The 17,411-nt window shown below is 42.2% G+C and overlaps 1 protein-coding gene and 1 long non-coding RNA gene across 2 annotated transcripts in view; one reads left to right on the forward strand and one right to left on the reverse strand.

The window, feature by feature from the left end:
• LOC135257546 (exostosin-1) overlaps positions 1-17,411 on the reverse strand; it is a 184,317-nt gene that overhangs the window by 106,609 nt on the left and 60,297 nt on the right. The window lies entirely within an intron of this gene.
• LOC135257548 (uncharacterized) lies at positions 14,259-15,461 on the forward strand. Its single transcript, XR_010330667.1, has 2 exons — positions 14,259-14,877; positions 15,304-15,461. It is a non-coding gene; the product is annotated as an uncharacterized LOC135257548 (long non-coding RNA).

Consider the following 17,411-nt stretch of genomic DNA (forward strand, 5'->3'; position numbering starts at 1 on the left):
CCACAGACAGAACACAGTAATAAAACAAATACACATACCATAATAACGTTGTTAAATCTGTCACAAATGGAGTGCAAATCTTTAATCCAGTGCAGCTATCAGATTTCATATTCACTGCGAATCCAGGTCTGCAATCACAATCTGGTGTTATGAGCACCAAGAGGACCTGAACTGATCTCTTATGGCCGCATAGATTTAGACTCATCGAATCAACATTACATTACTTGGCACGATACACGAATACAACTTTAAACCCCCTAATTTTTTTTTACCCTTTTGACATTTTCACTTGTCTGTCTGTCAATGAATATTAAGGGAAAAATTCCACATTAGAATCATATGGCATAGACAAGAAAAAGGAAATGTACTATAGAATTAGCAAAGGTGTTCTTGGAAAACCTTGAAACCTCAAAAAAATAGAACCTGAGGGCTAGTAGTTAGCGTTTGAGAAGTTCTCAACGAGAACATCTACCCACAGGCTGAAATGTTGTACATTATACATTACACTGAATTTTAGCGCAAAATTCCAAAACAAATAAGTTAATGCATATTGACGCATGAACAAACGTAAACAAATCATTGTTTCAACAGCTGTTAGAGACATTGCCAATTCACTGCACGGCAATAAGGATTACTGTGTTCCCAAATGATCTTTAAGAACACATTCTTCTGTTACCATTATAGCTTTGTCTTAATCTGTTATACACTCAGTCAGGCAGCAAGGTCTTTGAAGGGATAATAACAGAAATCCTTCTTGGATTTGTGTGCCACATATTTAAAAGTATCTTGTCACATTCGGATTCGCAAAGCAGCAGAATATATAACAACGGATCCTGCTCTCATATAAGCTACATAGTGTACTGTTTGCGCCCCATTTAACCAACATATAATCACAACTTTGTGATTGTGAGAGAAGATAAACCCAAATCTGCTGTAGTCCATGCCCTTTGTGATTGGCACTACCTCACAGACAGGTGTCAGATGCAATTGCTTAAATGCAAACTTCTGTCAAATGATATCACACCCTTTAGCAATTAGTATCTTAATCCAAATTGCAATACATTACTGGCTGTTAAATCTTTTTTTCTCACCATATTGGAGGCTGCGGATGACCTGTGTGAAATTACATGGGTTTAAAAGGTAAATCAACACCTTTAAGACCCAGCAATCGTCCTTGGCTAGAGCGGTCGTGAGGCTGGCTATGTAAAATATTCGCACCCCATTTTCCGGTAAAGTCTCAGCTTCATGCACTTATTCTGTAGCCAGTATCTTTTGTTGACTAATAAAATTTTATTACTTTTCCTACCTCAGTCTTTCATTATGTAATATCTCTGAATCTAAACAAGAAATATTCACCTTTTTTTTTTGTCAGTACAGTATAATAAATATTGGTCAAGGTATTATTTCTCTATCATATCATATAATATCATATAATATCATATCATATATCTCTGACCTTCACCTCTCACACAGTGTCTGTGTCAAAGGGAAAGTGGTGTTACTATATCCTGTCGAGGCCTTACATCGTACAGTCATGCGCATGAGAAATTCATGAAGCGTCAAAACCATTTATGAGATGAATCACTCATGACATAGAGATTTTAAAAAATGGATTGCAGGAGACTTGATCATCTCATCACAAAAGGAGACTATCGAGTTGCTGTAAAATCTTGGTCAGTGGGTCTGGAAACTTGAGACATCCTGTGATAATACGATTGCTTTTGGCAGAGAACTGGTTCCCCTTTCTTTCATACAGCATGTCGACAAGGAAGCACGCCTACCAAAACCCAAAGGGAGAGACTAAGAGAAAATTCTTCCAACATGACTGCATCATCGAACCACGGGAGTGCTGAAGTGTCATATTGTACTGATCAGCATGGCCGGGGCAAGGATTCGTCATCTGAAATCGATGGTCCCCGTTACCTAGAGAATGCTGGGAAACGCGAGCGTTTCCACACGAAGCCACAAGCCTCGGTGAGGCCGGGGTCTGGAAACGACACGGAGATGAGTTGAGGTCAGAAGACGGGAGACTGACGGTGGGGGGGGGGGGGGGGGGCTAACTTAAGGAGGGCTAATGTCTGCTTAAAACTGGAGCGTGCGGTCTCGCCGGGGTCACCGGTTAAATTTCGACGCCCGTCTCCTCCCTTTGTGTCCCCGTGACCTCTCCACGGGGAGCAAAACAAATTTATACACGCCTCATATGCGGCGTCTATGAGAATAGACTTACTTCATCAAAGAGACAGTGCCACTGTAATGACTCAGACAGCCCGCTGGCTAACAAGCCACCTCGTTTACAATGCCGAGGAGCCTCCCGTCTGACAGTCCACGCAAATGTACTTTGTCAGTTTTTTTTTTTTTTTTTACATTTTCCATTTCCCCCCTGACGGAAAGACAGATGGCGGTACGCCTCTTTCTGGGGGGGGGGGAGGAAGTCTTAGCGGGTGAACTTTGGTGACCCCGCGCACGCCGAGCCACGATAAGCTGTCCCTGTCGACGAGACGTACTGTCCTCGCGTGTGTCGCCCCTCCAGTCCCTCTGCGGCCACCTGACATACCGCACGTTACCCTTTCGACCTTTGCGTGCCGCCACCGACGCAAGAGATTCACAAACAATTACTCGGTGATCCCATGTGGAAAAGGAGAATGCCCTCTGACCTTTACGGCATCATGCAAATGACCTTGTTATTCTCCAAGCAATTTTTTTTATTGTTTAAAGAAATCGATAAAAATTCTTTATGATGCATTCAATCAGTGTGTTATGCTCATGCCAGTTCTTCTTTAATCATATTTCATGATAAATTACCTAAGCTTTGTGACGTTTTTTTTTCTTTTTTCCCTTGAGTAAGAAAAGAGAAGCCAGCTAAATATTCAAGTACTTAAATACAGTATCTAAGAAAAAAAGCTAGTTCATGCTAACTTTTGCAGGAATTCAATTACTGTATTGTTCAGTTTTACTTTCTAAGATTTTAATTGCCACAAGTTGCTTTCTTGCGAGTAGATTCCACTAAATCTGGCTCTCATTACTCCTGACTTGCATACAGTATGACACACATGTGTATTCAGAAACAAAGGAGAGAGGCCTCGCATTTTTTGTCATAACAAACTGGGCTTAGACCCAACGTCTGGACTCCCTCCTTAGAGGGGCGCTTGCGAACCTTAACGATTCCCCGCAGAATTGCTGACAAGGTCAAGAAATAAATATCTTGAACAGAGGGGAAAACAATCTAGACCAGCTGTGTGGTGATGCACTGCGAGGCTGAGTGAGGGACGTAAGGCGGCGTCTGGCCGTCCCATCTTCCCTCCGTACGCTGAAGCGCGTAGCGCTCGCGTCCAGACCGCAATTGGGGAGGACAGGCCCCGTTGAGTGCAGAGAAAATCTTCCAGCGACGGCTTAAAAAGTACTCCAGATCTGGAAATTGCCATGGCGATGAGCGTACGTTCTCACTTCGGCCGATTCGCTCCTGAGATCGTCTCCGCGCGTGTGTGTAAGGGGGGCGCTCCCCTACACATATGGAGGGCCTCTTGAATTCGGCACGTTCATCGCCAGAATACAAGAGCACGGACACAGACTCATTCTGCCTGAGTGGGCTTACTGTACACTCACAGGAAAGAAGGAGGAAAAGGTCAAACAGTAATGAAGGTAATGGCCAAAGACGATTCTGCTAAATGAAAAGGGACAATGGGAACACAAATAATATCCCTGGACAATAATATTATAGTTTTTTAAAGCCTTTTTAAGCCTGTCTGTTAGACTGTGGCAACTTCTGGATCTGAAAGAATAATAATAATGTTTGTCGACACAAAATATTTCAGAAAGAGTTTTAAGGATCCAGTTAAACCCTGGATGTAATAAGGCAATGAAAATGTAGTATATACAAGGTTAAGACCAGTTTAATTGAATCATACTATGGTCCACTCAGTTAATAAGCCTACATTCTAAAACGAGAATGTAAAAAGCTACATTATATTGCCAGATAAGTCTTTTCAGCTGAAATAGTAATGATAAGTGACAAGCCCAGAAAGAATCGAGAATCAAAACAAACAATGAATGAATGTACAGTGGAAATTGCAAAGTAAGAAATTCTAGAAATCTGACCTTCAAAGATTCATTATACATTTATTACAGGTTTGCAGGAATTACAAGAACTAATGCTGAAAATACAATTTTCCCTTCCTGTGATGTTGACTATTCTCTTGACTTCTGAGCAACACCCAGAGCCTTTGCTAATGAAGTTACACCTAGTTCCTGGGCTGTGTTTGATATTCGATGATAAAACATTCACCACAGTACGCTGTGACCAAACTCCTCTAATTAAACGCTCAAATGAGCCAGCATCTAGCACCTCTTTCGCTGACCACATGCCCTGCAACTGAAATGGCTTTGTTAAAACTGGCCAATTATGTCCTTTCAAGAGCTTTTGTTTTAAAAATTATGAGTTCACATGTTCACCAGATGAAAAACATTTTTCCCTCTTTATTCTCAACATCTCAAGCCCCCTGTTCATTTAATTTCTGTTTTGCATTGTTTGATTACGTTTTATATCAGTCTGGGCAGATATGGACAATTTGTTCAGTGGAAATCTCCTATGCCTTCAGCCTGTAAAGAAATGCTGTGCTTGGCGTTGAGATGTAACAGCCATTAACTTTAATGGTTCTCCAGATGAGTTGAACATGTTCTATTATATGTATTTTATAACATAGTGGTAAAAAATCCCTACTAAAACTCTAGTAACTGGATGCCATCTCACTATTGTTTAGTATTTGAGAGTACAATTCTTCCAACAGGAGTAAAACATATACTGTACAAATCAATTATTTTGAATAGCACTGGTTTCTAACGCTGCTAGACCACACCATGCCAAAAGTCTGTGTGCACGTTCACCATAACTACCCCACACAGTCTGCATGCTGTAATGCTAATGTGAACTCCGAATGACCATAAAGGTTAGCGCAAACGAACACACATGAGCGCGCGCACACACACACACACACATGCACGCATGCAGACAAGCACACATGCAACAAACTAAACTAGATATAATGAAACAGCACATATACATTTATGATGTTTCATCTTAGTTCTGGTTCGATGTCACCGCCAATAGTTATGGCTGATATATCGCACACGGCATCGCATCGCTCTAATGCAGAAAGCCTGTTTCCCACACAGAGACCAGAAGCAGCCACACAAATAGCATGCGCTACAGTCACTCTGCACTGTGCATGTGGATTCATACAATAACACAGATGGAAACTGTCACATGAATGGTAAGGGTAATACTGTTTTTGAGATTCGATACCAACCAACATGGAATCACGCAGGGTGTGTTTGTGTCACAATAATAATGTGAATTGTCTTACTATACCTTTCTGATTCATAATCTTACAATAGTGGCACTCTATGTCAGTTCGTTATACATATGTATGAGTGTTCACTGTATGTAAAAAGTAGGCCTACAGCCTTTGAACGGTTTAAGAAGGCATTCAAAATATTGCCAAGCAAGCCTAATTTCAAAAAAAATTTTGGAGTAAAAAAGGTCAGCAAGGGAGCAAAATAAAAATAAACAAAAAATTTAAAAAAAGAATTGCAGAGATAAATTGAAATACTATTTTCATGGAATTAGTAGTGGACTACTTAGGGTGACATTTAAAACTGACACATAATGGAGTTTTAAAAATCTGTTTTCTGGGATTCATCATCAACACCTTTCATTAATTTCTAGTAAAAAGGCTAAAGGAAGAAGGTCATTATGCGTGCGTCTATGAAATGACAATGCAAGGTGAAAAATCCCTGGCCCTCAGTGACAGACTGCGGCATTAGATTGCCTTACATACAGTAACCTCTGACATACGAACACATCAGTAATAGAGCTAGCTGGGCACGCCAAAGTGTTTTTATTTTTGTTTTAAAGCAAGCGGTTTTAATAATTTTCTATTTGTTTGACAAAAAAAGACAAAAAAAAGAGTAAGTATTGAATGTTAAGTTGTGAGTACAGTGAAGGACAAATGTTGATCGATTCAGGCCCATGGAAACCAGATCTCATTTGGAACATGCACAAGCCAATGGACTTCCGGGACTGGTTTCTTCACAGTGGTAGTTTAAGATTGATCACTGGTCAACATGCATGACTGAGTAACTGCCCTGAAAAGGGGGGCTAACGTCTGTATAGTTGCAATTTTTCATTAAATAAATTAAATTATTTAAAAAATGTGTTTTGTGTTCACTCAGGTTTCCTTTGTGAAGAGGACCAATTCTTTTTCATGGCACTATATATATATATATATATATATATATATATATATATATCACATTCAGTTAATTTCCAGAAAGAGACATTCTGCACATTAACCTTCAAGTGATATTTAAATGTCATGAGTAGAGATTTAATTGAAATTAGAATGGGGACCTGTTCCTACAGGGCAGTGGAGACATCAAATAATGACACAGGCCTGGAAATGACTGATTGCTCGGGCTGCCTTCATGTCAATTAGCAACAGTTTATCAATAAGGTAATATTTCAGCCTAAAATGGATCCTTCGGGAAGTAAATCAACTAAACCTAACCGCAAGAATACAGGGTAGGAGTACGAACCACACCCTGCCAATTCAAGCATCTGATCGCCTCGGAGATTAAAAGGTCTGAGCAATTTGGTGGTGCAAAAGCTCAATAAGGACAACTTCTTGTTTATTGGCTGTTGTGCGCTGTTCTTACCTCCTATCCTCAGCCTCAGAGCGCTTGTTCAGTACCACAGCACAAGGTGGTTTAATCGCTCGTTAGATTGACCACGAAAGATACCAGCTACGCTAAACGCAGTTCCCAAAATAATCATTTACAAAATGCATAATGACAATGCTAAGAGTAGGGAGAACCGGCTCCGTTTGCAATTCCCACTTGAAAAATTTCAAAAGGATTAAAGGCACACAGCTGTAGTGCCGTGTCAAAACTAAGCGCGGTGTAGTCGATTTAAAAATGACGATGTTGTTCTGTGTCGAGATGTGGGACACAGATGTGCAGTGCAAAAAATGGGCATAAGTGTCCAGTCCACTTGGGAATGGCTGGCACTTAACACTTTACAGCAGGGCCATTTCTTGGCATGGGCAACATAGGCGGTTACCTAGGCCGCCATCCATATGGTGCAGAGTGAACTGTACACGGGCTGGCAAAAAAATGTAAATGATAATCAGAAATGATAGTCACCCCCACCCCAACCCCACTGGTCCATGATCACTACCTAAACCCATCCCCCGATTTTGTGATCGCTAACTACAACACCGCCCCTTACCACCACCCCCCACCAGTCCAAAATTGCTACCAAACCCCCCCCACTTCCTTTTTGATCTCACCTTGGGCGGCACACAGGCTACAGCCAGCCCTACTTCACAGAAATGAAGCACTGGCCTTGCAGCACCACCATTACTATGTAAATTGGGTGACCTGTCTTGACAGCTGGTGCACTTCTGCAATCTTGTCAAATACTTGAAAAAACGAAAACATACGTATATGACTAAAGGTCAAGCAAACATTATTTTCAATTTCAGAAGAGGTAGACATGACCGCACAGCAAGTTGATGTGCACCTCCATGTACTTTGGATGGTGCGCTTTGACGATTAGAAAAAACAATAAATGAATAAATTTAAAAAAATGTATTCCAGTATCGAGCTATTGATTGTTTTCTTCATAATGTACTGTTTAAGGCTCCTGGAAAGCTTATGTGGTTTATTCATCAGTTTTCATGAACTGAACAGCCCTGCAGAGGGCCATGGCAGACACAGCTTGCAGGACAGGACCGTGACCTGATCAGAACACCTGTCCATCGCAGGACAGACAGACAGACAGACAGATGCATACGCACACCCACGCATGTATACACACACATTGACAGATGTGCAAGCCCACATGCATGCAATCATACAAACACACACACACACACACACAAATGCCACAAAGACACACGCACACACACAAAATATGGAGATGGCTATTGGCATGAAGACGGCGTAACAGCCATACTAACCGATGTAGCATCTGCACAGATTCAGAGTCCACACACAGCACTGTGCTTTGAACCTCGGACCACAGAGCTGCGAGACAACCCACTGCACCAACGTTCCAATTAACCATGTTCCTCCTACAGCACAAATGCACACGATACTCCAAATGCACACAATATGCCTACGCGCCCTATTCAGATTCATTAGCAGCTGTAAAGGCATGCACTTTACAACGCGCACTGCTGGGGATATTAAAAATGTATCCGAGTCTTGATTAGCCATACGCAGTTCAATAATTAAAAGGAGACCGTAGTTCCAGATAGACGAAAGCTTAACTCCGAACTGAATTACCCCGCCCCCAAAAAAAACTGCTTCGGGGCTGCACTGGCCCGCAGTGGCATCCCCCCCTGGTGTCATTAACGGTTCACGGGCGACGGTCTCTGGCAGTGCGCTCCGCACCGGTAACTTCAGAGCCGTCCCGGAGCAAGCTGTCAATAAAGCCGTGCCCATCCCGGGGTAATGAGCACACGTTAAAAAAAAGAAAAAGGTGAAGTGGAGGAGTAACGGGACCCCGGCTCTCCGGCAGGGGATCGATAAATCTTCAATTAAGGGGGAGGATCAGAAGGCCGGTGTAGGGGAAGAACATGTCCTCACCCAGACGGCCACGTCGCTGTTTTTCCACCGCGCGGATGTGCGCCGCGTCTTGTTTTTACTGTAAAAAGGAGCGAGGTTAAATAAAACATCGCTGTGGTGGACGGGGCCCAGAACAGATAGAAAAGGGGGGTCCACGAGTGCCACTCCGCGTGGGGTTCCAGGGGAGTGCGGACTGCTCAGAGTCTAATCAGGTTTTCTGCTTTCTTAGCTGCTACATTTTGCCCCCCCCCCCATCCGACCCCCCACCCCGCTGTGACTGTGACCTAAACAGCGTGCCGCAGAAAGGCACTGTTTGCCTTTAGAGCACGAGCAATGTGAACAGCGCCAGTGGCTTTCCAGGAATGCGCCCGTGGGTCTCATCTCCGGCTGAACGATAGCGGCTTTGATAAGGAACCCCGCTCTCGCTACAGCAATGACTTTGCAGGATTTCCTGACGCAGCAGAAGTATTTAATGCCGGAAAAAAAAAATTACAGAAGCTATTGCGGAGACTCGGAAAACACAACAACGTTGTTGACAAGCCATTAATTATAATTTGGCAAATTGAACAGAAGCGCAAAAATGAATACACAGAAAAAAAAAATCTAAACAAAAAAATAAATAAATAACAAGACAAAAAATCACTTATTGTCTCTTTTGAGGGAATGTGCTGATATACCTTGTAAGCTATGCCAATGTTAATCTAACAAATGAACCTGTCGACCTATTGCTAATCTTGGTTGCCATGGACACTGGGATAAACTGCCGCTAAAGCTGTCAAGCTTGAGCATGCCAGCGGCGAGAGGAGCCTAAACGCTGCTACCTTGTTTCGACATGACAGCTGTCTGTGCCATTTCAGAGCAGTGCCGAGGTGCCATGGAAACAAGGTATACCAGCAACAGAGAGCTATCACAGCTACCTGTGTGCCACACGAAGGCGGGAAGTCGTGAAACTCACGATTGCACTCCATTATGCTTTTTTTGCCCGCTGCCAACCTATCCATGCTAAACACTTAGCGACGGAGCAAACTATTCAGAAAAGTAAGTCTTCAAAATGGGGGTGGCTCAAGCCCTTGTGAGAGTGTGCTTATGTTCTGAATGGTTTGCCTTTCCCCCCTGGTTAAAGTAATGTAGCATACTAGCATGTGTGTGCACCTTTATAGCCTGTCCAGCAGCTGCTCGTGGAAAAGAATCCGCAAAAGTAAAGTTCATTGTTCTGACGATAGACGTGCCATAAGGCCAATTCACTCCCCCACATGAAGCAGGTCTGCTCTGACATAATCTGTTGAGGACATATCTCAATCCTGTTGAAGAATAATTAAATAACCAGTGTGTTGCTTTTTTGTTAGTTATGAGAATTAATAAAACAAGCGCACAGTAAAATTTCCAGTGTAAATTCAACTGTAACAGTGTAGATACGAGTTCAGCAGGGACCATATGTACTCATATGTAAGAATTGATTTATCACTTTAACACTTTGATTTAACATTTTACTGCAGGGCACAGATTTGACTGGCCGACACAGGGGGGCTGGCTCTCTCTCTCTCTCTGATCCGGGGTCATGACTTTGGACATCCCGCCCACAAAGAGCAGCTCTCAAACAACGAGGTCTTGGCGGGGTCTAGTTATGGGTGTCCTAAAAAGACCTTCTGGCAATATCCAAAAAAAGCTGTGTCTAATACCCTGGCATTTGGTAAGAGCTCCGAACCTTTAAACAGGGCTAATCAAACACCCCGTTCCCCTTGAAGTCACTGTTCCTCAATCAATCTTTAATGCTGACATGGCTGGCAAGCGCTAAAAAAGCTATGAAGTGCTGTAAGGGGCAGAATCATCTTAACATATAATTATCTCCTATGGATTACATCCATACAGAATGAGACTTCGTTTCAACCTAATTCGTTTGAAATCGTCTTGTGAAATGAGTATGTCATCGTCACAATGTCCCTGGTTGTGCAAGGTCATAATACGTATGTTCCACAATTTACATGTCTATTTATGTTGTTTCTACATGGGAAAGGTTTGTGCCTGAGAAACTGAGCTTACAGTAGGTACTACCTTAAAAAGTAAGATGTAAGCATTGCTCATAAGAAAATGCTAAACTTATTTTCTTATTAAAAGCATGGTGTTTTGGCTGACTTGGCCTTCATCAGATCAGTTGTAATACAGACAAAATTCTCCCCAGAGCAATAAATTAATGTGTACATATACACAACAAACAGGACTGATATTTTATGGTCACAGAAGCACATTTTTATTCACAGTACCCTCATATGATGTCATATAATGCCAAATAGATTTTTCATCTTTATTCTTTATTTTCTGATCAATAACAGCCCATGTCTGTCGCCAGCAGCTGTGACATTTGAAACCAATCCCGTCTACTCGCTCTAACACAGCACACATATCATTAAAGTTTCCCATTTTAACACATTGTTCTTTTCCTATACAGTACGTATGTTCTCAATGTGTTCACCGAGCGGCTGCCCTCAAAGCAGAGAGCCAATCAAAGGCCTGAAATTTAATAAAGCTCGCATCACACAGCGTGGCATCCAGATGTCTGAGAGCTACAGCGACAGCAGTTTGGAAGCGCTGGGGCGAAAGTGTCAGCTCAGCAAGTTGCCATCGTCTGGTGGCGCCCCAGGGGCTAACAAATAGGATCTGGTGCGCTTGCGTTACTTATTAAGAGCATTTGCATGGAACCCGGAGACCTCACCTTCATCAGACCACTGTCAGCATTTCCGCCGTAACTAAGCAACCACAAGTGTGGGCCGGTAGGCGGGGCTGAGAGTGCCCTGGGTGGGGGGGGGGAGGAGGGGGCGGAGAGAAGGTATAATATCTTGTCTTCCTGGTACAATGCACATCTGTGTGGTTGGCTTTCCTATAGGCTAATCACTGCAATACATAAATAAACACAAGCCTAGACAACACAAATTACATTTTTGTTTGTACTTAACTGTACACTGAGGGTTACAGACAGAGATGGGATGCCAGTACAGAGACTGCAATGGCAGAGAAAGCCAGCTGCCCTACTGGCTGCACTGTTTGGGCTCCCCAGTCCAACTTTCAGGAGTTTGGCATCACACTTTTTAAAGCTCGCAATGTCAGGCTTGACTTGGCCATGTCAGGCTTGCACAAAAATTGCATAAGCCACTTTCAATAGTACAAAGTACAATAGACTATTTGACTGAGGGATCAGTCTTAAATATTTGCATCACTCTTATGTAATATTTCTGTCGCATTAGGTAGTTTACTTTGAATTTATATTGTTTTTTCACAATTTAAAAATGAGTATCCGGGTGACAATACGATTCGTTACACAGTACAGAAGGATCCATTGCCACGGTGCCGTTCTTGGCCCCGCCCCTTAACGCGCAATCGTATTGTGTGTCACACTGGAATGTTTTTGCTTCGGTGGAAGGGAGCCTGCATTCGCAGTGTTAATAAGAGAGCCAGGCATCCGCTGGGTCTGAAGACTCTGAGCCATTTCTGCCCAGCCGCTGGCACAGGCGTAATGAGCGAGGCAGCGCCCTGAAGCACACGGAGAGCTCCCGCGGCTCCCCAGACCCGCTCCGAATGTGACAGAAACGGATTAGAAATTCAGCCTCACTTTCCCAGGTTAGGGGGTGTTTATTTTCCCTTGCGCCGACCGGGGAGAGCGGTCGCTACCCCTGGAACACGCGCGGGCAACACACCGGAGAGCTCAGCTGAAATAACATACAAATGTCCTGGGACTGGCAGTTGGCTCAGAGACATATATTCACTTCAGGCATTCTATTTTCTCAGCCCCTGGGACACACCAAAAAATGTGACAGCGTTAGAGTCTGTGGCTAGGATTTGGTCAGGTAATGAATTATGGAGTGGGAGAGAACAGAAAGATTGACAAGATAATGCGCCACGGGCCAAAACATTCTCAGGATACAGCATTTAGAACTCTGTAAATAGACTTATAAGACAGGACCACAAAAAAGTTGGCTGTCTGACGTTCTATTTTTTCATATATAACATTTATTACTTACAGGTTTGGGTTCAGGTAACAGTTATCCTTAACTCTGACAGAAAAATATTAAAATGAAGTCAAAAAATTTTTTCCCCCCTCAAACGCAGTTTGGCAAGTTCAGTGATTATCAATATCAACTTGCCAAACTGTTTGTGAATAAATAAGACAAGCACCTGAGTCAGAATTAAGGATGAATGTTAACTGAATCCAGGCTGTCGTCTCTAGATTTACATACAACACATTTTGTCGCACAAGGTCCATGGCAACAGCCAATACTGCCCCCCCCGCCCCCCCACACGTCCCCACAGAATTAATTTATTCATCACACACTTCATGGGTTCTGGTCCCTTGCCATGGACGTCATGGGAGTGTACTGTATGGCCACAACAAAAATAGCATAAATATTAGCATTTTGTTCACACACCACCATCTAGATCAGGGAACTAGGCAAGTTTTGGAATGCAGAATTGAAGCACAAGCAGTCAAACAGCTGTGGCACACACACCTCAGTCTACTGAAATATTGTAATTGATAGGAATATAATACCGGTGGTGAACAGTGACATGATTGTAAATGCAAGCAAATATTTAAGTACTACGTTTACAGATGCTAATACAGCGTAAAATAATGCAATAATATGATTGTCACCAAGAGATCCAATGAAAAAAATAGTTAAATAATTTCACGGTTATGCAAACACCTACAGGTGGGGGTGCACCTATGGAGCCATTATCAAAGCCACTGCAGCAAGTAAGGCTATCAGAGCAAGCAGCACTGGTGAAGAGTAGATGGCACAGAAATGAATAAACCTGTAAAACAGTTAGTCAGAGAAAGCCAAACTGGCTCTCCGAGATACCAGCTATCTTCCCCTCTTTACGTGTTGACAGTGTCTTCCAGTAATTACAAGCACAGTCATCGGCATGACACCGTGATGCATTGATTTAATTAGCGCTGGCCTTTGAATTAGTCAGACCCCTTAATGAACCTCGTTCAATCATCAACCCTGATAAATTCCATTTGAAGTCAGTCAAAACAATTTGAAGTTAAATTAATTGAAAAATCCCAATTAGGAAAATATTGGCATTTCTGAACTTGAGCATTTCAATTCAATACCAGAGATTCTTTTGACTTACACTATGACTCCTTTAAACGCTTTGTGAAGCTCACATACCATATCAGGCTTGCATTTTTAACAGTCATAAACAAAACTGGAATTCTACCCCAGGATCTTTATCTGGTATCTATTTAAAAACACAGCACAGAAAACACAGACCATGAAATAAAGCCCTCGGTTTTATTTTAGACACGGGCATTTATTTTTCCAACTCGCCAGACATTATTTTCATTCGGTAACATGACAGCACAGACTCAGAAGATATGCTTTGTAAAACGCAATGCTTCGCTTGCTGACAATCTCATTAAGAAGCCCTGAATCCTGAAGCACTACAGTATCCACGCCGCACACCTGTTTCCCACTGTCCTACCACACAGCTGTGTCCAATCGCACCCAGAGGGATTCGCAGTAACGAGGCGACTATTGATTTCACCTGTTACAATATTCAAGCTTTCAAACGTCTCGTTGAACCAACTGACAGACAGAAACAACCTTGAAAATATTAGATAGATTTTCTTGTCTTCCGGATGATTATTGTAAATGTTCTTTTCCCTCCCAATTGATTTTTTTTCCATTCCTCTTAGCAGATACAATGAAACATAAAATGAAAACTTAAAACAACAGTGATTTTAAAGGTGGCAGCACAGCCCTGGTCAGAAGGGAAGCACTGCAGTTACTTGTTTGACTGAAACAAATTCAAAGTCAACTTGACGCCAGGATTTAATAATATCGACTGGCTTTTCAACAGTTCAGCAGACACCACTCACGACAAACAAGCCAAACTCAAATCTGTCACAGCCCATACTAAATCAAATCGCCCACTGACACCTGTCTTCTCCCTGTAACGAGTATATATAAGGTCAAGCAATAACTTTTTCATTTCAACAGGTAACTTCAAAGCAGCTTCTATGGAAAAAAAACGCACATTTGAATGGCTGATCTTTTTCTTTCAAACTATTTTTCCCTCTTTTTTTTCTCCCAAATTTGGAATGGTACCACAGGGACAAACTGCGCATGTGCTTGACTGACGTCAACTGAAGTGTGTGCACATTTTCAATGTGCTCACCCACGAACCAGTGACTACTGTCCACACCAAAGACCATTCACTTCTATGGGAGAACCAGCATCAGTTAATTGAAGAAAGGTAGTCTCTCACTGACTACAACTGGCAGCCTGTGGGTACTTGGTGTAGGATTGCTCGGAGGAACTAATCAGGAATTCTCCCGTTCTAGCCAAACACATTGGACCTTGGCTGCCAAACACAACTGGGAGCCTATACAGCCCAACCTGTAGTCACCCAGAGGCTGCAGAATGGAATATTGGCTGGTGCATTAGGGTCTGATGATGTTTTCAAGATATAATGGACCGCTCCCTTTAGCTGCGCTAGCACCGTCTTGAATATGATGTGAGGAGATAACCAGTAGCCAGGGGTGGGAGACGGAAAGGGGAGTAAAGTCATACTCATCCACGGTCCCTACATGGTTTCCATCTGAAAGGATCCGTTTACCTGCAATCAGCTTTTGATTTCCTCCACATTCCGCTGTGTAAATCTCCCTCTCGTTTTCGATAGGAATGCTAATGGGGTAGTGGACCACAAAGCCGGGTGCCTGGTGGAAAGCTCAGGCGAGTTCCCTCCACTGCCTCCCTGCCACTGATGAAAAAGCGGAGATTTCCGATTCTGTAAGGCTTTTCGGTTGAAGGCATTTTTAATAAACCGAGATAACTTAAGCTTGAAGGCTTTTGACTTATTTTTTTTTATTCCATTGCCTTGAATGCTCACAAAAAGTGCTTTTGAAGTGAAAAGCACCACACCATATCATTGGCGTTTTGATGCAGACTTCTGAGGTGTGTCCGATCAAATCGTTGTGAACAACAGGTTTTGATCTAAAAAATCTGGACATTGAAAGGGGAAGTTTAAAAAAAATGTCCACTGAATACATTTTTGACCCTTTATGATGGCGAAAGCATAGCTCTGCAAGTAATCCACATGTAAAACCTATGTATACTTTGGAACTGTGCTTAATTTAACACTGTTACAATAACACAGTAGTAATGGTATCTACAGTTCAGGAAATTTATTTTGCTATCATCACTACAAATCAGCACATGTAATGCAATCTTACAGTTATTCAACTGGGAAAGGCAGGTCTGACGTGCTGTAGGTGTACTTCATACCTGTAGAATATAGGAATGGAAATGACTCTCTCGGAGAGGATTTGAAATTAACACATGAAAAAGAATACAGCGTTCTTCTGAATCTTCAATTTCAGGTTTCGTATTAGCCCCAGTAATCTGAGATCAATCAGAGGCGATTGCTTCAGGGTCTACGTGTGAAAGAGCCTTCAGCTTTACTACCATATTGACCGTATTGATCCATCCCCATCTGTTGCCTAACAGATATTCTAGATGTTATATCAAATCTATACAGTATTTTATGAAAGCCTTCATTTGATCATATTTTTGTTTCAGTTGAGTTTTCATTTTATCTGTTCTGTTTCAATGTCTGCAGTCAACACTCCTTTTCTACAGTCAGGGAATCGTTTTCCAGCTCTCTCACCAACAGGCTCAAGTTTCTTGGATTTTTATGTTCCCTCAGGAAACCATGCTCTCTCTTTGTAATACTGCAATACTTCATTCTTTAAAAAAAATTCCACTGTGAACTACACACAATTTACTAACAATATTTATTGGAGTTTATCAAAGAAACCGAAGAATCAAATTAATATAAATATATAAAGCACCTGTAGGCATACTGTATTTATCAGCATCTGCTGTATTGTTTGGAAGCTTGTGCTGAGAAAAGTTTTTATTTTATTTATGTTTTTAAATTTGAATCCATCGTCTCTGCAGCATGGCTTAGCTTTAAGATCTACCGGAAAGTTCTGCCAGTGGGTATGGCATCACAAGTTCAGAGCCTCGAGTTTCCTCCTTCAGACCTCTTTGTTCTCAGCCTCTTGCCACTGAGGCGTTGAATTTGTGTTTTGACTGAGCAGCGGAGTTAAAAAATGCTATTTCTCCCGGACGGCAAACACGTAGCATAATCCACGCTGCCAAGGTAAACATCTGAGCCGGTGGGGAGATAAGTTCAGGCTGTCACGTGTGTTTTCTTTTGGAAGCTTGCAGCCATGGCCTACTGTCGATTCACATCCTCTTCATATAGATTGTGTAACAGGAACAGCCGTCCTGTATGTTCTGCACCGAACAGCACGCGTGCCAGTATAGCGTTTTAGATATGAATTTCGTAATTTGTTTTAAAAATGGTTTTTTGTGTTTGTGTAAACAAATGGCTGTCATTACTCAAGGTTTATGATAGTGCACACTGCAACTAGATTAAATAATAGGCCTACAGTATGAATTAGTTACAGTATGAATCAACAGCAGTTACTTCATGAAAAATATTGTGGAAATAGAATCGATCATAACTTTTAAATTCAAACTCGGTTCAATCCCAAATTCTGGGTAATATCACTGCTTCAATTTCCAGTTTCATGAACAGAAACAAATGCCATTAAAGCTACAAATGCAGACTGGGAATCTGTTCAAGCGTGAGTTTTTCTACCTTCCATGTGCATCAGATTTAAAGGAGAGATTTAACAGGATTATTGAAATCTTTGCCAGCTTAGTTCTGTTGAGTTGGATCCTGAGAGGAGTCTGTGACCTCCCCCATGTCTTAGTGCT

Source organism: Anguilla rostrata, chromosome 6 (assembly GCF_018555375.3).
Source record: "Anguilla rostrata isolate EN2019 chromosome 6, ASM1855537v3, whole genome shotgun sequence".
NCBI classification, from domain to species: Eukaryota; Metazoa; Chordata; class Actinopteri; order Anguilliformes; family Anguillidae; genus Anguilla; species Anguilla rostrata.